This window comes from Ostrinia furnacalis, unplaced genomic scaffold, assembly GCF_004193835.3.
Source record: "Ostrinia furnacalis isolate ACB-3 unplaced genomic scaffold, ASM419383v2 OfSCF1604, whole genome shotgun sequence".
Classification (NCBI taxonomy): domain Eukaryota; kingdom Metazoa; phylum Arthropoda; class Insecta; order Lepidoptera; family Crambidae; genus Ostrinia; species Ostrinia furnacalis.
Genome location: NW_021131843.1, coordinates 68,454 through 90,875, shown reverse-complemented (window position 1 = coordinate 90,875; position 22,422 = coordinate 68,454). Strand labels below are relative to the sequence as shown.

Genomic DNA, 22,422 nt, shown 5'->3' with positions numbered 1-22,422 from the left:
GCGCCCGCTCAGCAAAAATCGCGACATAACACAAACGTCATGCCGAAGCTGGTTTTCAGCGGGAACCAATGACTGGTCCTGCTCTGCCCGCATCCAGGTTCTTCCCGCGACCTTCACCACATCGTTACACGAGGTTTTCCAGTTTCGTGGTTGCCACCACAGACCATCAAAGAGACCTCTTTCTACGTTCTGTGGTTGCCACTCCCGAACTTTTCTGCCCCAAAAACCGTCAGGTAGATGGTGAGGTATGTATTAATTTGGTAAGCTTTATTTTGGTAAAAATAAATTGTAGCCCATTAGAAATTGGTAAATTAAATAATAGCAAAGCTTGCAACTTCGGAAAACGTGTGTGACGCGAAAAATATCTATCTTAAGTACCTACATGTAAACAATACTATGTATTTATTTACTTAATAGGTACCTACTTAAGTATATTAAAAATAAATACACAGGAATAGGCTTTTGTCCATCAGTGGACGTCTTTCGGCTGAAACGAACATAATATTATGGTTACCTATATTAACCGGATGCATTGACCGACCGCGGAATCGAAACGTAAACCTCACGAAAACATGCAACGGGCAGCAGAATCCAACGGTTACGAAGCGAATTATCAAATGGGTACGTAAGTAGGTACATGAATTACATAAAAACATAATTAAATACTAAATTAATAATCAAAATTTATATTTTAATATTAGAGGTAGGTACTCGTACTTACCTTGTACATAGGTACCATTATATTCTCAACAAACAAATTCATTAACATAGCTATGTACAGTTGTTTGTATACATTCACTGTTTGAGTACCTAATTATTTGTACTGAACCTTCGTATCGTAGTCACACTCACAAGTACCTACATACCTACCTACATAGTAACCCTACATTCTAGGCACAAAATTCTAGTCAAGTAGGTAAGTAGGTATAAACTTCGCCCAAGAAGGTCTACCTACCTAGTTATAGGTCTACCTATNGCAAACGCTTCCTCCAATTTAAGAGACCCAAGGAGGCGAAGGGAATCTCTTTTAATAATTTTAATATTGGGAGCTATGGAATTAAAATTCGAAATGACCCTATCTGAATTAGGGCAGGAGTCGGGTACAAACAATTCACATTTTGAAAAATTTAAATCTAAACCGGCTTTTTCAAAGTTTTGTGTTAACATATTTAAATCGGCCAAAACTGTATTAGGGTCTCCTCCAAGGGTCCCGTCGTCTAAATACCACATTATTATTAGAGGTAGTTACTCGTACCTTGCCTACATACCTAGGTACCATTAAGTATATTCTCAACAAACAAATTCATTAACATAGCTATGTACAGTTGTTTGTACACATTCATAGATTAGATTGACTATTTGAGTACCTAATTATTTGTACTGAACCTTCGTAGTCACACTCACAAGTACATACCTACCTACATAGTAACCCTACATTCTAGCACAAAATTCTAGTCAAGTAAGTATGTAGGTACCTATAAACTTCGCCCAAGAAGGTCTACCTACCTATTTATATAGGTCTACCAAAGTAGGCATACCTACTTACAGTCTACGAGTTTAAACAGCCAAGGCCCATGACTTGCTCAAAAATATAAAATGAATTTTTAGATTATTGATTCCGTAACGTAAGGCGCGCTCGACTATACAATTTTTATATTACCAAGTAATACAAAAACGCACACAGAAGTAACTTTATCCATACGATAACTACACATACGGGAAGTCACGCACACCAACACAGTTTTACATAGAAAAACAGCCGTTCTCCTCTCTAGCCCACTATCTATACGTAGTATAGAAAAAAACTTCAAAATAGTACGGCTTCACACACATTCCCGCATCATTAAACGAATGTCTAACGCGAAAGTATCAAACTAGCACCGCAATACAGTTCAGAATCGCTCGCACTATCTTGGCCGCCGTCTCGTTCTTGCAACCGAACGCTTTCGAGTTTTCCCGTTCACGATATTCCAACTCAAAATACGCCAAAAATGACGTCGAGCCAGTGTTGTTTCGAAAACAGTGTCTCGCGTTTCTTTCAACTGACGCCGCGCGCCCGCTCACCATTTATTATTTGGAATTTTCCGATCGACTGATTACTGTCCGTAGTAAGTTTTACAAACAAATTCGTATCCGTTTCGAATTTTTCGCGATTAGCGCCAAATAGGAAAGTCGTAAGTGGTGGAGTCAATACGGTTCATTTTGGCTTGTCAATCAAAGCTACCCGGCCGAATTAGGACGTCACAATAGTCCGCTGCCCTCGCATTACGACAGTTTGTTTTGTAATCTGCCGTATTGCACATAGAAAATTCTGACAGCTCGGAACCGTCACAAAAAATAATGTCGTTTTTATTACATTTTTTGATAAATTATTATTCAAATTTCATATCGGCGCCGATAGAACGTCCCTATCGATTTTCCTATTTGGCGCGCGACTGTATTTTGTACATTTTCGAAAGGTCCGCGGCGGGGAGTCTAGTCGCTTTCGAAAAAGATAATAAAAATTTTCTCAGCGACCGAACGGACGTCGCAAGCGGTGCTGTAAATTGGTAATAATTCCGTTGATTACACAGTAGTAATACATTGCCCGAATATGGGTTAGCGGCAAGGAATTCCGAGATCTTGCGACCATTGACTTCTGTGATACTTCATAGTTTGTTTGTGTGTGTTTTCTATTTTGTTTGTTTGATAGTTGTGTACAGTGCATTCCAATCGTGAAAGTTACTATAGAATTGTGTTTTTGTGGTGTTTCGGATTGTTTTGGATGCCAGGAGTGGCCTGGGAGGATGACCTAACGGACTCATCATCAGCGTCAGCTGATCGCCGAACGTAAGTTACTTGTATGCCTTCTCTTTAAAAAAAAAGTTGACCCTTCAAATTTCGAATGGCCATAGGTCACTTCAATTTTAAACTTAGAACGCCCTAAATACTATTTAAATTAGCGTTTTGATGACTCATTTCTTCTGATAATTTTGTAACTCATTTGTTGTTATTGAAATGACATCTAACAGTTTAAACATGATATTAAATTCCTGTGAAAGTAAGCAATGCATTAGAATGTAGTATGTTTACATCTGTTTGAGCTACAGTTGATATGTTGAAAGAAATCTGACCATGTTTACTGTTGGTTTCCTTTTAATATCATTGTCACTCCAAATTAGGCAAAAGAAAAACAAAATATAGTTTGACTGTATTATTCATGTTCTATGAAGAAACAATTTTAAAGTTTATTAATCACTTTGTAATTCTTTAGTTAATTACAGGAAGATTACTAGAATGTGATTGGTATTTATTAATAAGTTTTACACCCACAATCTTAATCTAACAATATAAGTACACATTAGGCAATTTAGCATTTAAAAACTAGCGTTTAGAAGATCCCCCATGAGTTATCCTTGGACTACCATGATCAGTAGTCAAATTGGGCTTCTGTCATTCCCAAAATGATTGTCAAAAAGTTTCAAAATGTCCAGTTATGTCATTTGTAGCCATATCCAGAAAGATTCCCAATGAAGCATAATTTTTACGAATATAATTTACGGTGACTTCTAAAATCTATCTACTTTTCCTATAATGTCTATTATGGTGTCCTAGTTATAAGAAATTTATTTCCTTTACTTCATTATTTTGTGTGCTGTATAATCTTAGTATAATTTTTCTGTTTTTTTTTAACGTTACTTTTTGTTATGTCCCGTAGGATAAAAAATAATTCATTTAAATTATTAATAATAAGAGACAAAAACTAAGGTCAAGATGTTTATTTCTGATTTATATTAGACTTAAAACCATTAACTTATCACAAGTTTAAAGAATGTTTAAATAATGCTATCTTGATGGGTTATTTTTAGTAGTTCACTGCCAGGGTTGCGAAACATTAAGCAATATTTACAAATTTTGTATCATATTTATAATACCATGAAGGTACCTATTTTGCTTTAAATGATTGATTTGTAGTGTTTTCTTTAACAAATAAAAATAATCACTTCTTTCACAATATCCATATTGAAAGTGAAATTATTCATCCAATTTTGTACATTATTGTTAGTTAAGGATACATTTGACTTACCTAAATGTAGCTTATTGTAATAATAGAAGGTATTTATTTAAACAATGCAAATATTATGCATGTAAGATAATTTTAATCTTAGACGGGTTATTCCCATTACTAACATATTTGGATGTTATATTTGGTTAAAATTTTCCTATTTTTGTGGTGTGCCTTACTAAAATAATTATGATGTACCTACTCAGTAAAATACTATTGTTACTAGGTTACTTAGGCTGGGTTGCACCATCTTAGTTTAACTTTAACAAACGTCAAAAATCTGTCAATCTCCATACAAAAAAGACTGGTTATTGTTAAAGTTAGGTGGTGCAATTCAGCCTTAGTAGGTAATGTTTGACTGCCATAGGTAATGAATCAACAAAGTCATTGTAGTGATTATTAATTTTAAAATTATTAATATTATTTTTTTAATTAAAGAAAAAATACAATATCAACAGCACCAGTATGTGTCACAGAGGTGTAAATTAAAAAGTGACATGTAACAAAACAATCTTCTTCTTCTTCTTTGGTTTATGGCGATGAACTTGCGTTTTTTCGCCACTGAGGGCACACTATTCCGCCAATGTCACGTGCGCAGCTTTTACACAGTGCAGTGGTTATAAAATAAGTAATTTGTAGCTGCAATTTAAGCAAACTTAAATACCTAAAACAAACAGACATCACAAATAAGACAACACAATACGTGAAAATAAAATATAAAAAGAACAAACAATAAAATTATGGGAGACAATAAAAAGGGATGTTGTTGTTGCGGGCGACAAACTAGGAAAAAAAAAAAAAGTCACAGAGCCAGAGGGATAATTTAAAAACAGAACCATCCACCTACAAATTAATTTTGTTTAAGTTAATGAATTTAACAAGGGATTTTAAAGTGGAAGGGTTATTACAATTAAGTACACACTTAATGTTAGTAGGGAGTGGGATTTTTTTTGGATAACAAAACAATAAAATTCTAGATCTTGTTTTGACACCTTACATGCACAGATGAAAAATGACAGTATGAATAGGTACAAGTATCTCCCTCCCTCCAATTAGGAATACCCCCTACTTCCTATCAAATGCATGATGCAGTGCCACATTATGCATTTAGTCCAACCTTTGCCATTACAGCCAACTCTTGCTACAAAGTGTGTACCAAACATTGGCGCCAATGTTTTAACATCTAGCTCTCGCGTTTGCTCTTATGCTGCTAGTCTAGACTTCAAGCGCGTCGTTATATGACAATGCGCGGGCGCAAAGCCTTTATATTATGTAAATCTTTATTTTACTCACACAAAAAATCGAACAGAATTACATAGTGAATGTATAAGATACGTTTGATGTTCATTCTTGTGTGAGTCTGATGCCTATGCTAGGTATTTAGTATACCTGTATTACAGGTCATCAGGCTCCCACCACCTCAGGTCACTAATAAGCTTTAATTTTACACTTTAATATTAACTTACTCGTATCAGAATTACAAGAAATATGTGTGTGTGTGTGTGTGTGTGTGTGTGTGTGTGTGTGTGTGTGTGTGTGTGTGTGTGTGCGTGAATGTGAGTGCTTCTTTAGAGAATGTTAAGTAAATAATATATTAACCTATACTACCATAATAATAATAATTTCCTATTTGTTTTGGTATTTATGTTAACACTGTTATTAGCTTTTCGGTTTCATCATAGCTCAAGTCCATGAGCCACTCTGAAACTTTCTTTTTACACTCACGATGCAGAAGAGGGTAGATGGTGAGGGTAGAATTAGCATTGTTGTAGAGTCGGTTTCCCAGAAAACAAAAGAATCTGTGGGCAAATTTTGTTTGGAATTGGACGGTGGAGCATACAGTACCCTTCCTGCGTTTGTCAGCGTTAAGAAGCGGGTTATATGGGAAGAGGGCGTGTTTGCGAAGTATGACAGCAAGTACAAACAGTTGTCGGACAGTTAACACTTTCCAATGTTTATATACCTCTGTTGTGGGATGTAGAATGGGTAAGAATGCACCAACCTTGAGCACCGCTCTCTGCGCCCTCTCCACTCTCAATAAATGAGTTTTTGCAGCACCACCCCAAGAGGAGATACAGTACCCTAGGAGGGATTGGCAAAGAGACAAATAGATTGTCCTTATGACCTTATAGCCAGCAACATGGCGTAATGTTTTAAATATATATATTAGTTTCCTTATCCTGGAAGCAAGAAGATTTAAGTGGGGTTGGAAGTTGAGGCAGCAGTCAATCATGACACCCAAATACTTCACAGAGTCAGTGGCGACTAGGCCAGGACAAGAACACGTTGCACATGCAGTCAACCTCTGGCATGAGCCCAAGTGTGATGTAAGATTAAAGTTAACCGGAACATTCCTCCTAGTAATCGAAAACGTCATATATTTGGTCTTGCCTACATTGAGTGACAGCAAATTACCGGCCAGCCAATCCGAGACCAACTCAAATCCAGCCTGGGCAAAACGAAAGACCGATTCCCAACCACGACCACGGAACAGCAAGGCAGTGTCATCGGCAAAAGCCACTATTTTACCATTCTGAAGTTTCATCTGACACAGGTCGTTATTAGCTCCAGCATGTCACAATGTCTTATATTAGCTCCAGCACTGTGTCTTAGTTAACTTAAATTAACTAGGTTTTGTTTTGTTTTGTAACCAATTTGTTTCTGAAAGTTGTTTGAATTACCGGGAAAACTTTTTTGAAAATCGGTACTGTGTTCCATAGATTACATCCTGCAATAAATCGTTTCAGCCAAATGACGTCACCTTTGTTATCCACAACATTACTGCTGGACAAAGGCCTTCCCCAAGGATCTCCACTAGGACCGGTCTCGCGTTGCCGCATTCAGGTACCTACTTGCTGCGTCACGAGATCATCAGTCCACCTGGTGGTCTAATGCCCATTTTCACCATCACTTCCTAATTTTTAAGTGAACCCTATGAAAACAAAATGCCTGTTCTGAGGTTAGGATGTGTTACCATAGGGGTCACTTATAAATTAGGGATTGATGGTGAAAACGGGCATAAATGTCTTCCGACTCGTGGTTGCCACTTGAGAACTTTTCTACAATCCTATACAAACAATGTTCTTTATAATATTAAAGTAGAATAGATACTGCTTCCAAATATTCACGCGTGGATTCCGGTCTAGCCGTCTGACATACAAAATCCTTACACGCGCGTGCCCTCTGACATTTTTACTAATGAATAGCTTAATAATGAGTTCAATATCACCAGCTATTAGATCGTAGATTCTAAACTTTCTTCCCCCATTTCACCGCCACTTTTATTTTCGTCCTCACCTAGGCTAAGACCAATCTGTCTCTCTCTTCAGCAGAATTCATCAAAATTGGTTCAGTAGTTTAGTAGACGACATGGTTAACACATACCAAGATTTAAACTTGGAAGTCCTTCCTTTTGCTCTCCCATTGCCGGTGAAGCTGCGACAGCCGCCTAATCTTCTAAGCCTATACTAGCCTTTTTAAAGAAATTACAATGATTATTAATACAAACGATAGAAATAACAGTAAAGGATATCGTACTCGTACAGCACACAAAGTAAATACAATTAAGGAAAAAAGTAAAAACTACGAAACCGGTAGTTGTAATCTCAGACAGACAGGCTTCCAGACTGTTTCTTGTCCGTTGTAAGCTAGCGGTTTAGTCTCCATATCTTGTTCAACTGAGGTCACAAGTCTGCATAATTCTAGTGTCAGACATTATGAGAAAATATGCAGCTATTAAGATTCGACCAAACCAAGCGTCCGCGATGGCGATGGCGATCACTACGCGTGCATAGATCGCCGCGACCAATGACAGGACGCGTTGATGTGAACTCATCCATCGCTACAAATTCATACACGACGTCTGATTGCCATCGCGCACGCAGGCTGCACGCGTTGGTTTGGCTGCCTGCACCTTTAGCCTAGGCGCAGACCATCGATTTTTCGTCGGCCAATAGTTTAGTCAGGCAGTTGATCAGTATGGGCATGTATGGAAGTGCGCACATTGGTTCTATATTGGCTCACATAAAATTCTAAATCCTATTCTTTGTCTTACTACCGATTTCTGTTCATAATAATCTCTCTTCATAATTTTATTTTTCATACTTTTTTTATTCATACATTTTTATTACTACCATCGGAGCTCATAANCCCGAAACGATGGAATGACCCCATAGGTAATGAATCAACAAAGTCATTGTAGTGATTATTAATTTTAAAATTATAAATATTATTTTTTTAATTAAAAAAAAAATACAATATCAACAGCACCAGTATGTGTCACAGGTGTAAATTAAAAAGTGACATGTAACAAAACAATAAAATTGTAGATCTTGTTTTGACACCTTACATGCACTGATGAAAAATGATAGTACAAATAGCTCTCCCTCGCTCCAATTAGGGATACCCCCTACTTCCTATGCATTTAGTCCAACCTTTGCCATTACAGCCAACTCTTGCTACAAAGTGTGTACCAAACATTGGCGCCAATGTTTTAACATCTAGCTCTCGCGTTTGCTCTTATGCTGCTAGTCTAGACTTCAAGCGCGTCGTTATATGACAATGCGCGGGCGCAAAGCCTTTATATTATGTCACAATGTCTTATTTAGCTCCAGCACTGTGTCTTAGTTAACTTAAACCAACTAGGTCTTGATCGCGAATTTGCGCGCGAAAATGTTTCTGAAAGTTGTTTGAATTACCGGGAAAAGAATTTTTTGAAAATCGGTACAGTGTTCCATAGATTATATCCTGCAATAAATCGTTTCAGCCAAATGACGTCACCTTTGTTATCCACAAAATTACTGCTGGACAAAGGCCTTCCCCAGGGATCTCCACTAGGACCGGTCTCGCGTTGCCACATTCAGGTACCTACTTGCTGCGTCACCAGATCATCAGTCCACCTGGTGGTCTAAATGTCTTCCGAGTTCCGACTCATGGTTGCCACTTGAGAACTTCTACAATCCTATACAAACAATGTTCTTTATAATATTAAAGTAGAATAGATACTGCTTGAAAATATTCACGCGTGGATTCCGGTCTAGCCGTCTGACATACAAAATCCTTACACGCGCGTGCCCCCTGACATTTTTACTAATGAATAGCTTAATAATGAGTTCTATATCACCAGTTATTAGATAGTAGATTCTAAACTTTTATCCCCCATTTCACCGCCTTTAACTTTTATTTACGTCACACCTGGGCTAGGCCAGTAATTTAGTAGACAACATGGTTAACACATACCAAGATTGAAACTTGGAAGTCCTTCCTTTTGCTCTCTCATTGCCGGTGAAGCTGCGACAGCCGCCTATACTCATGGTTTTTAAAGAAATTACAAAGATTATAAATACAAACGATAGAAATAACAGTAAAGGATATCGTACTCGTATAGCACACAAAGTAAATACAATCAAGGAAAAAACTACGAAACCGGTAGTTGTAATCTCAGACAGGCTTCCAGACTGTTTTTCGTCCGTTGTAAGCTAGCGGTTTAGTCTCCATATCTTGTTCAACTGAGGTCACAAGTCTGCATAATTCTAGTTTCAGACAATATAAGAAAGTATGCAGCTATTAAGATTCGGCCAAACCACGCGTCCGCAATGGCGATGGCGATCACTGCGCGTGCATAGATCGTTGCGACCAACGACAGGACGCGTTGATGTGAACTCACCCATCGCTACAAATTCATACACGACGTCTGATTGCCATCGCGCACGCAGGCTGCACGCGTTGGTTTGGCTGCCTGCACCTTTAGCCTAGGCGCAGACCATCGATTTTTCGTCGGCCAATAGTTTAGTCGGGCAGTCCCAAGTAACATTTTACTCCATTTAAGAGTTCACATTTAGTTCCAATGTGTACTTAAAGCATTAGTACAGTTCACTCGTGATGTATAAGCTGTATTATTGCAATTAATTACACCTATACCTGTCTAAGGGACTTATAGGAGTGTAGACTAGTGTAGAGTTATACTTTTATACGATTTTTGGTGTTATAATACTCTAACAACTATCCTTTAGTCAGCCATCTGACTAAGAGCATTATAGGAGGGTAGAGATACGGCAACCGCTGTTTAACGGCCTACTTGTACGATGTTATAGAGCTAGCATTTTAATAGAACACACGTGGTCATTTATAAAGCCAAAGGCTGTTATGTTTACTTGTTTTAGACTGTTATACAGCTAGTAGCTGTAGTAGGACTTGTTTGTGATAATTAAAATAACCTTTTTTTACTATCTGTACAAAAGTGTTTCAATGGTTCGCATGTACACTGTAGGCTGTTAAAAGGACTATATGTGTTGTCCATTAACATCAATAGCAGTTTATTTGTCCACAAGTACTACTCTTATTTGCTTTAAGCTGAAAATGAATGTGAATGTGATATTCTATTACACTTTTCCCCAAGCCTGTTTTTAGTTGTATTTATGGTGGTTCTGTACATGATGCAGAGGAAAATATTATGCCTGAACCTGAAAGTTCCCTTCAAAATATACAGATATCAGAGTGTGATGATTGCAGTTCTAGTGATAGTGAATACAATTTTGATTTAGACAATTATTTAACCTTTAGCAAAAAAATAAGAACATGGGCTATTGAAAATCGTATTCCTCATTCCGCTTTGAATAAATTGTCAGGCATAATAAACGAATTTAAACCGGGAACACTACCGTCTGATGCTTTAGGTATTCATACTTGACTATTAGTACCTGGGCTAGGCGATTTAACGGACATTAATAATTTTTATTGCGGATCTCTAAAATTTCAGTATTTGAAAGAATTAAAGATACACAATTGACCTGAACTAGGTACATCTTAAAGCTGTACATAAGTTCACATTAGAATAAATTTATAGACATTAGCGCTGTAGTGGTACAAATGTGGAACTTAATATAGATAACAGCATTCTAACAGAACACATGTGAACCTAATATACGCTCACCGCATTAAATTGGAGTTATAACAGTTCACATAGCCGTATTTCATTTCCACCATTTTGTTCTACATAACCTAAAATATTTACCAAATAAATCTCCAAAATTAATGCAGATTTATCACAAAATTCGCAGATAGAGCGATTGAGTTTTGGTTTCATGTTATAATTAATTACCGTAGTATAATTATAATGCCAATACAATATCAAAAACTGAAAATTGTAGATTTCCTCTCAGCCAGTTTTAAATATTTTAAAATGAATATCGCGTTTTTACAGAGGCGCGTAAATATTTTAGCTGTAAATATGTATACATTTCACGATAAAGTTGCATTCCCAATGGCATTAACATTATTAAGTATTTAAAACCCGTGTTATTATTTGCATAAATGATTATATTATCCGCCCGAGTTGTTTCCTCTTGGCACTCACGTACAAATACCAAACTAATATTAAAATGTGGAAATAATTTAGGACACACGTGAACTTTATGTAGCATTGGAGTACTTTTGTCGGACTTTATAACTTTGAAAGCTGTGCATTTAGCCACTTGTTACTCTTTATTGTCCTCACGTACGTTGTATGGTTCACACTGCGTCCCATATAGTGCCGTAAGTCAGCCTTAAGTACGATGTTACTACTTAAACTGCTATTATAATGCTATTATACTGCTAATGTACAGCCATAGTGAACTTAAAGCTGTCTAATTTGTGCCCAAACTGGTTCTATAAAAGCATTATAGCAAGCTATACAGCTCGTATACAGCTGACATACACAGCTTGTGGAGTACATGTGAACGACTATTGAACTCTTAAATGGAGTAAAATGTTACTTGGGGTTGATCAGTATGGGCATGTATGAAAGTGCGCACATTACACCGATTTGGTTTGGCCGATTCTTCATACAATTTAAAATCGGGCACAACTATCGGCCAACTAAAAATCGGTTGTCTGCGCCTAGGCTTAGACATGGCTTAATTATTGTTGTAACGTGTTCTGAAAACTCCCAGTAGTGGATTTACCAGTAAGCCGAATTAGGTACAGCCGAGGGCGGAGTTTTAGCGGCGGCGGATTCTGGGCCAAATTCTGTCTGCCTTGCAGAAATGAGAAACCAATAGGCAACAAATATGTAAATCCGTCACTAAGGCTGGGTTGCACCGTCTTGCTTTAACTTTGACAAACGTCAAAAATCTGTCAAACACCATACAAAAACCACCGGTTATCGTTATATTTGGTTTGGCCGATTCTTCATACAATTTAAAATCGGGCACAACTATCGGCCAACTAAAAATCGGTTGTCTGCGCCTAGGCTTAGACATGGCTTAATTATTGTTGTAACGTGTTCTGAAAACTCCCAGTAGTGGATTTACCAGTAAGCCGAATTAGGTACAGCCGAGGGCGGAGTTTTAGCGGCGGCGGATTCTGGGCCAAATTCTGTCTGCCTTGCAGAAATGAGAAACCAATAGGCAACAAATATGTAAATCCGTCACTAAGGCTGGGTTGCACCGTCTTGCTTTAACTTTGACAAACGTCAAAAATCTGTCAAACACCATACAAAAACCACCGGTTATCGTTATAGTTACGGTCAAAGTTAGTGGTGCACTCAGCCTAAGACTCTGAAGCATGTCATTTATTTTGAGTAAATCGATCAATCAAAACCTCCAGCATCCTAAACCATGTGTATTAAATATATTTTTATGCTAACAAATTAAGGATTACGAATTTTAAAACCTTTACCTTGTCATATCCACACTACATACATCCTCAACCCTACCATACATAGATAGACCAAAAATAATGATATAGAACTTCCTCTGTTCCAGTTTCCCAGAACCTGCTCCATCCCTTGAATCCTGATTCCTGCCTGATCCTGTATTTAGCTGTTTAGAAGATAACGCTCTAGAATCCTGTCTTCCTGTTTATATATTTAAGGACAGCTATAACAAGAAGAATCTTATACATGTTTATAGTGTAGCCTTAATTATAAGCTGCCACGACATGTGCATAGATTGCGTGGAAGCGTTGTTGTTTGATAAAATAAAGCGATATTTTGTATTAACCAAATCTATAGGAACACACATTTGCTGAAATTTCGTCTAATACGCTCGCAGGGACAATCCCAATAGCAGGGGTGGCCAACTTGATTAGACATAAGATCTACTGTTTACTAACAAAACCCTGGGCGATCTAACACTTACATACTTCTTGAAATCTTAAATGAAACAGCATAGTTTAGTACACAATCATGTAGTATTTTTTGCCTTGCCACGATCGACTGGACTAATATTCGCGATGGACCGGTTGGCCACCCCTGCCCTAGAGTCTAGTGTCTAAGGCCTAGACTGATTCTTGCTGAAGATCCTGTAATCCCATAAAAATGCTCATGGATTTGGTGTTTTTCTTGAAATAAAATAGAGTTTTACCAAAAACATTGCAGTGCGATACTGGTAAGTTTAGTAGGAACAATGTGAAAAGTTCTAAGAACTACTAAATAGGTCTGGACTAGAACCTTAAAAACTATAAAAACCTTAAAAATTAAACTAGTGAAAAAAGTAATAAAGTCCTATAAAATCACAATAACTATATGAGGAAGGAAAATCGACGAACCCTGAATAGTGGGGCTGGAGGCCGTGCCATTCGTCGATCGAACAGAATTTGGCACAAAAATAACTAGGGCCGAGTTGCTGGCGCGGGTAGATTTGGTGATAATAATAATTTTGATTTAACTAGGCCACTAGTTTTAAACGATCGACGTACAAAAGTAAGGAATAAAATTCGTTGACAGACAGCTGCTTGAGTAGTTCAATACCGAGCCGTGTGCTATTTGTTTGTGGTCGTCACATCTGTTGTTCCTGGTTTCTTCGTCGTGGCAAATGGAGAAAAGATTTTTATGAGTTGTCAAAAATCTTTCATAGATTTTCCAGCATAGGACGTCATCACATCACTATTCCGCCGCCAAATCAAATGATTGGTTGATTTTTAGGCTGGGTTGCTGCACCATCTTACTTTTTAACTTTAACAAACGTCAGAAACCAAACTCCATAGAAAACACACCGTATCGTTATAGTTATACGGTTAAAGTTAGGTGGTGCATCTCAGCCTAAGAATTTGAAAATCGAAAGTTATGGAGAATGCACCTACTAAAAAAAATTAATAACGTGGGACAGAATTATTAGTCAAAATAAAACCTTTATAGTATCTACTAGCTAGATGTAATCTCAAGATTTTTGAAATATCACGTTTCATGACTATCATGAACCTACTTACTAATAACATGCAGCAATTCCAAAACTACCTATGTAGTTGCTTGTCACCTTGAACGCGCAATTTTAGTCAATTTGCGGCCCCTCCCTTTTTGTACAAAAGTTTTCCGCTTGGTCAGTTTTCAGTGCTAACCTTACCAAGGACGACACTCGATTACTTTGAGTTATCAATGTACAGACGGCATGACAAGCTGTGCACTGGCATCTTATGGACTTGAAATACGGTGGATTTTGCAACTAAACATGTTAAGGCTGATGTGCCAATGTTTTGAAGGTAAAGTACTTATACAATCGATCAATGGACTCCGTCATAAAAATCGGCTAATGGGACTCGCATACTGAGGGTTTCGTATAGTCCAGTGTTTCTTAACCTGTGGTCCGCGGACCCCTGGGTTCCGCGAGCATAAGAATGGGGGTCCGCAAGCATATAAATGGGGGTTCGCAGCCAAGACTGATTTCCTAAGGGGCAAAAAAGTTAAGAAACGCTGGTATAGTTTACTATTCTTTCATAGTCTACATAAAATTGGTTTCATGAAAGTTGACTTTTTAACTGCAGTTAAAATACATGGTGGGGTTTTCTATCTTCAAATGTAGTTTGCCATGGCAAGAAAGTGACATCATTCGATTAAAATTGGAACACAATTAGTAGAACCCCAATTCCCATCGGCGGATGAATAAATCATTTCCAAAAACAGTGACGTCACAACAACTTATTGTGAATATTGTTTTGACAGATCAGAAATATTATGTCCATTGGTCATATATACAAACTGTTCTTTAATGTTAAATAAGCTTCAATCAATGATATTACAGAACTATGGATATGTTACGTTCATANCCAAATTCGGTCTGCCTTGCAGAAATGAGAAACCAATAGGCCGCAAATATGTAAATCCGTCACTAAGGCTGGGTTGCACCGTCTTGCTTTAACTTTGACAAACGTCAAAAATCTGTCAAACACCATACAAAAACCACCGGTTATCGTTATATTTACGGTCAAAGTTACCTAACTTACCACCTGGTGCAACTCAGCCTAAGACTCTGAAACATGTCATTTATTTTGAGACAATCGATCAATCAAAACCTGCAGCATCCTAAACCATGTGTATTAAATATTTTTTTATGCTATCAATTAAGGATTACGAATTTTAAAACCTTTACCTTGTGATATCCACACTACATACATCCTCAACCTTACCATACATAGATAAACCAAAAATAATGATAAAGAACTTCCTCTGTTCCAGTTTCCCAGAACCTGCTCCATCCCTTGAATCCTGATTCCTGCCTGATCCTGTATTTAGCTGTTTAGAAGATAACGCTCTAGAATCCTGTCTTCCTGTTTATAATTTAAGGACAGCTAACAAGACTAAACACAATCAAATGGAAAGAAACATTAAATCGTTATACATGTTTATAGTGTAGCCTTAATTATAAGCTGCCACGACATGTGCATAGATTGCGTGGAAGCGTTGTTGTTTGATAATAATAAAGCGATATTTTGTATTAACCAAATCTATAGGAACACACATCTGCTGAAATTTCGTCTAATACGTTCGCAGTGACAATCCCTAGAGTCTAGGGTGAAGGGCCTAGACTGATTCCTGCTGAAGATCATGTAATCCCATAAAAATGCTCATGGATTTGGAGTTTTTCTTGAAATAATAACTATTTTACCAAAAACATTGCAGTGCGATACTGGTAAGTTTAGTAGGAACAATGTGAAAAGTTCTAAGAACGACTAAATAGGTCTGGACTAGAACCTTAAAAACTATAAAAACCTTAAAAATTAAACTAGTGAAAAAAGTAACAAAATTCTATAAAATCACAAAAACTATATGAGGAAGGAAAATCGACGAACCCTGAATAGTGGGGCTGGAGGCCGTGCCATTCGTCGATCGAAGAGAATTTGGCACAAAAATAACTAGGGCCGAGTTGCTGGCGCGGGTAGATTTGGTGATAATAATAATTTTGATTTAACTAGGCCACTAGTTTTAAACGATCGACGTACAAAAGTAAGGAATAAAATTCGTTGACAGACAGCTGCTTGACTAGTTCAATACCGAGCCGTCTGCTATTTGTTTGTGGTCGTCACATCTGTTGTTCCTGGTTTCTTCGTCGTTGCAAATGCATAAGAAAAGATTTTTATGAGATGTCAAAAATCTTTCATAGATTTTTTCCAGCAAAAGGAGCATAGGACGTCATCACATCACTATTCCGCAGCCAAATCAAATGACTGATTGATTTTAAGGCTGGGTTGCTGCACCATCTTACTTTTTAACTTTAACAAACGCCAGAAACCAAACTCCATAGATAAACACACCAGTTATCGTTATAGTTATACAGTTAAAGTTTTAGGTGGTGCATCTCAGCCTAAGAATTAAAAATCGAATTATGATAATGCACCTACAAAAAAAATTGGGACGTAGAATTATTAGTCATAAAACCTTTATTATAGTATTTACTAGCTAGATGAAACCTCAAGATTTTTGAAATATCACGTTTCATGACTATCATGAACCTACTTACTAATAACATGCAGCAATTCCAAAACTACCTATGTATGTAGTTGCTTGTCACCTTGAACGCGCAATTTTAGCCAATTTGCGGCCCCTCCCTTTTTGTACAAAAGTTTTCCGCTTGGTCAGTTTTCAGTGCTAACCTTACCAAGGACGACGCTCGTACTTTGAGTTATTATCAATGTACAGACATGACTAGCTGATCACTGGCATCTTATGGACTTGCAATAGGGTGGATTTTGCAACTAAACATGTTAAGGCTGATGTCCCAATGTTTTGAAGGTAAAGTACTTAACTTATACAATCGATCAATGGACTCCGTCATAAAAATCGGCTAAGTGCGAATCGGACTCGCGTACCTACTGAGGCCGAGGGTTTCGTATAGTTTATTCTTTCAAAGTTTACAAATACGACATTGTAAAGGTAGTAGGAAGGCGCTGGACGCAGGCTGCTACCAACCGGGCAACATGGTAAACATTGGGGAGGCCTATGTTCAGCAGTGGACGTTCTATGGGCATGGCTGAGATGATGATGATGATGATTATTACATAAAAATGATTCCATGAAAGTTTGACTCGTTAACTTTGCAGTTAAAATTACACGTGGGGTTTTCTAGCTGCAAATGTAATTAATTTGCCATGGCAAGAAAGTGACATCATTCGATGAAAATTGGGGCCGAATTAAAATCCCAACTTCCATCGCCGAATCACTTCCAAAAACAGTGACGTCACAACAACTAATTGAGAATATTGTTTTGACAGATCAGAAATTGTCAATTAGTGGTCATATGCGGATACAAACTGATTTTAATGTTAAATAAGCTTCAATACAATGAATATGAAACCTAAGCCATAAATGTAAGTAGATACAAGAAGTCATGCTAAACTCGATCGCACAGAAAATGCAATTCTATGAAATGCAATTGTCTAAGCGATCAAATTGCAGTGTTTATGTGTGGGTGTTTTGTGAGTGTGCACTTGTTGAGTTAGTGTGAGGAACTGTGAATGTTGTAAAAAGTTATGAAATAGGCGCAGGGACATGGTTCAAGGAGTTCACTTGCTGTTTTGTTTATTCGTTTCAACCAAATGACGTCCACTGCTGGACAAATGTCCCCCAAGGATTCCCACAACGACCGGTCCAGCGCCGACCGCATCCAGGTTCTTCCCGCGTCCTTCACCAGATCGTCGGTCCACCTAGTGCACCTAGTTTTGTTTATTACGTGAAAAAAGGTTGGATTGACTTACAGCATTAATTGATAAGCCTGATACATAAAATAACTGAAATACTTTTAAATAACACAGAAAAACTGGAAATCAAACAAATAATGAAGTTTCTCATTCACTTTCCAGCCTAAGCAAATTAGATTTTGAGTTGCTTGGAAATCAAACAAATGAATAACGAACTTAGTAAATAAGTATACCAAATACACAAGTTATGAGATGATGATGATTGTATTTTGTTTTATAGATCGTAAAAAGTATGTTCGAATTTGTAGTGTCATAAGTTTTTGGGAGTTTTAGTTTATTTCAATTAATGTAATTATTTGTATCAGCCGTTTTTACAGACATTAAAATAAAAATACGATGACGTTAAGAACACGAAAACAAAATTAAATAATTGATAACCAACCATTCATCTTTTGTTTGTATTCGTAATGATTGCTTTTATCTGAAAAGCAATTAATTTTTAATAATTTCTATTATTTTTCTCAATCGAACATTATCTTTATTGTGACTACTAGAGTAAAATCCTTGGATTAAGGAAAGTCAAACAATAATAATTATGTAGCGACAGTGGATCAACGTTTTCGGTATTGGTGATTCAAGGGTTGGTAGGTACTTTGTTGGATCCCCGTTGACCGCTCAACTATTATGGTGAACTCCTTCAAGGATTTATTTGAAAGAAAAAAAGCCCTAAAAATAATCACGTAAGGAACCCTTTACAATTTTTACCTTAATATTTTGCTTAGCATTTCCAGAGACAAACATTTGCCAAATGCTTAGAAAATGCTGAGAAAAAGAAATAAACTTACGCTCGAATTCACAAACATTACTGACATGAGGTCTCACAGTGCGCGTGGACGCACAGGGTCCAATCACAACCCAATCAAAGAGCTCTATTCAACGCTGTGCGTTCCGTTTGCTGCTTCACTTAAGCAACAATCAAAATCAAAAATATTTATTCAGTTTAGACCACAAGTGGCACTTATGTTAATCTTATGACAATCTTTTGTGAATACGGGTGTTATGCCGGTTTTCACCATCAATCCCTATTTTTAAGTTACCCCTAAGGTACCACATACAGGCATTTTGTTTTCATAGGGGTCACTTAAAAATTAGGGATTAATTGAAAATGGGCATTAGTCACCAGTCACAGTCGCCACTTTATAAATTACAAAATATTTATGAAAGAAACTGGAAAAGTTTTACAAAGTACCCTGGCTCCTACACTAAAACTAAACCAATAAGTAAAATACACACACACAGGCACACAAACTAGGGTGAAATTGAGAATGATCGATCGCTGTCAGCGCAAAATGCACCTTATGTCATCATTATACAGTTCAATATCCGTCATGGTGGTATACACCTTAACTGCTTTGATATGAGATTGTAGAAAATTGAATTAAGCTCACATATTATTATAGTTATGGTTATGGATTAGGGCACTTACATCAATTTTAACGATGAGTGAGTGGTTATAAATGTACTACTAGTAGACTTATCGCAATATAGTGCTTATTACAACTTACATATGAAACCTAAGCCATGTCGCAGTAACTCAGTTTGATGTGTTGTCGTATGTACTACCTTAATGTCGAAAAGGTTTTACATTGAGGTTAGTCTAAAAGGTATACTAATACTTCTCCAAATTACCCATGAGGATAATATTCAGACATACTCGTACCTATAAGAAAAAGTATTACCTCCTACGTACAGTGAGTACATTACACAGTAGCATTAGAACTTGATAAGACACCACAATTTTCTACGATGACCGAGGCTTGCACGCTGATTCCCGAACTCCTTGGTTATTTTTTAAAATTAACATGCATTCTAAAAAGGTTAGATTACATTTTAATCTCGTAGACACTTCATTCAGTAAACATCTGTAGGTAGGTAATAATTTCCTTGAGCTGCTTTGTTTTAAACAGGCAATGGTCACAGACCAATCTTCTTAGGTTGAGTTGCACCACCTAACTTTGACGATAACCGGTGTTTTTATATGGAGTTTGACGGATTTTTGACGTTTGTAAAAGTTAAAGTAAGATGGTGCAAACCAGCCTTAGTTTAATAATTAATTCAATCAATTCGCGCGAATAAATTAATTCAATGTGATCTGTAAAGTTTTCCGCATTGGCCAAATAGGCACTTTTAACTATTTGAACTTAAATGAACTATAACAGGCAGAATAATGCTATTTTAATACAAAAGTCATTTACCTTTCCATGGAACCACAGAAAGTATAATTTTTCTGCGGTTCTACGGACTAAACAGTAGGTAGGTAGGATTTTTCCTTAAAATAATTAGTTTGTTTCGATAGCAACAAAAAGCAAGGTCATACATATTACAATTACAACATGACATACATAATTATGTAGAATACCTACCTACCTTGAAATTATTATTTCAGTCACCTGAAGAACACTAAACCACACTAAACTTCGAGCTGTCAAAATTTCCCGCCATTTGACAGACGGAAGTAGATTTTTTTTAAATTTTAAATGCTGTGTTTAGTCAAATGCCTTTTTTGAAAAAAAAGTTAATAGGTACCTAGGTGTTTTTCAGAAAAGGCTTTTTCTTAATAATTAGTGTGTGTGTAAAGGTTACAAATCACATACATACCTTTTAAAATGTAGTAGTACAACAAGTACAGGAGAACCAGAGAACCATTTAGTTTTGCAGAACAAGTGAGTCCCGGAAAAACAAAAAAAAAATATGCAGAGAGGAAAAGAAAGTTTTTGCCGCCAAAAGAACTAAAATGAGTAACCTTCATGAAACAAAACACTGTGTGCTGTATCGCCTATTTCCCACATCCGCCTTACCACGTTTTGTTCAAATTTCTTAGAGTAATTTCGAAAACTGACGCAAAATGCAGTGATTGGCAAAAACGCTAGTACCGAAATAATAACCATTGGTAGAAACAAATGAGAATCATTTTTAGAGAAATGAAAAACGGTTTTGGCGCCAAAAAACTAATTGTAACCTTTATGAAACAAAAAACTGCTATTCCCACTTCTTCCTGGGAAATGCGACAGTTTAAATTGTAATAATTTCGAAATCTAACGCTAAAAGCAGTGATTGGCAAAAACGATAGAAAATTTATTAGTAGAAAGAAACAAATGAAAATAATTTTCAGAGCAAAGAAAAACGTTTTTGGCGCCAAAAAAACTAATTGTTACCTTCTTGAAACAAAACATTGCGTATTCCCACATCCGCCCTGTTCAAATTTCTTGGAAATTCGACAGTTTAAATTGTAATAATTTCGAAATCTGACGCAAAAAGCAATGATCGGCAAAATACTTTCAAACCGACGCACTCATGCAAAAATGCGTAGTTACTCAAGCCAAGAGGCGGCGTTTTTAGTTAATGCAAAACACATTTTTACATTGCTAATGTTCTTTTTTATTACACGATACCAAACAATAGATTACTACAATTTGTAATATTGGTAAATAAATATGATACCTAAGTGATTTGTTGTAAACTTATTAACTTACTTTCTTTAGAGTTTTTCTTTTTCTAGTTTCACCGCCAAACGATGTTCTTCTGCTGTTTAGCTAGTTAACCTGACAGAGAATGCCGTATTGAGTCCGTTTAAATTCATTTATAAACTTTTTAAGGGGATGCCCTAAGAAATCCGAACGTTATGAGTTTTTTTTTTCAGAAAGTAAAATAGGAGATCTGCTGACACTGCCAGTCTGCCAGAAGGGATAGTATTCAGCTAATCATCCATTACATCAATATGGTCCTACGATTTTGAAGCGTCAAGTGGTAAAATCAAAAACCAACAACCCAGTATTGATAGTAGCGTTCCCTGTAAATGTCATATTTTAAGATTGTCCAACGTAGCGCCCTCATATTGGTAGGTATATACTTGGAATTTGATTAAAATATAAATTACATTTATGCACTAAGCCATAATAAAAAAAAGAAAAAGAAAGTTTGACGGATTCAACTTTTTTGCCCGGAACAATTTAAAATAAAATTGGACTTGGAATACAGAGGAATAATTTTAAGCTATTTTTGGCAAGAGAGAGATTTGATTGCCCTCAACAAAAAACAAATACTTTACAGTTCTACCGTCCCGGTGAATAATTGAAGATTTGAAGCCAGACAAAACCTTGTAAAAATAATGGCAGCATGATCAGATCTATTTTAACTTAAAAAGGCGTTAACATCGCTTGCGCAACGAGAAACTAGCTGCGCCATAGAGTTTTTGCCTCTAGTTCTCAGCGACAAACGCGCCAGTTTTCACATGAATTTAACTGTTTTCTACTTTTTTTAAAGCATCTTCCGCGGTGAGTAATTACGGCATTGGAACTGTAGGGAATGGCCAATCATGCAAAGTTTTTGTTTAGAAGAAATGAGGTCGATTGAAGTAAATAATCTACAGATTAATTAAAATGAATGTACACGTAAGGGACACGTTCCACACACGCTCCACTCCACTG

General features: G+C 36.8%; 1 protein-coding gene across 1 annotated transcript in view; it reads left to right on the top strand.

Moving 5' to 3' along the window:
- The first annotated feature begins 2,189 nt into the window (after positions 1-2,189).
- The window catches only part of LOC114353071 (uncharacterized), a 65,432-nt gene continuing 45,199 nt past the window's right edge, over positions 2,190-22,422 (top strand). The window contains exon 1 of the mRNA XM_028304888.1: positions 2,190-2,829. The gene's annotated coding sequence lies outside the window, so the exon portion shown is untranslated. The remainder of the gene's footprint in view (positions 2,830-22,422) is intronic.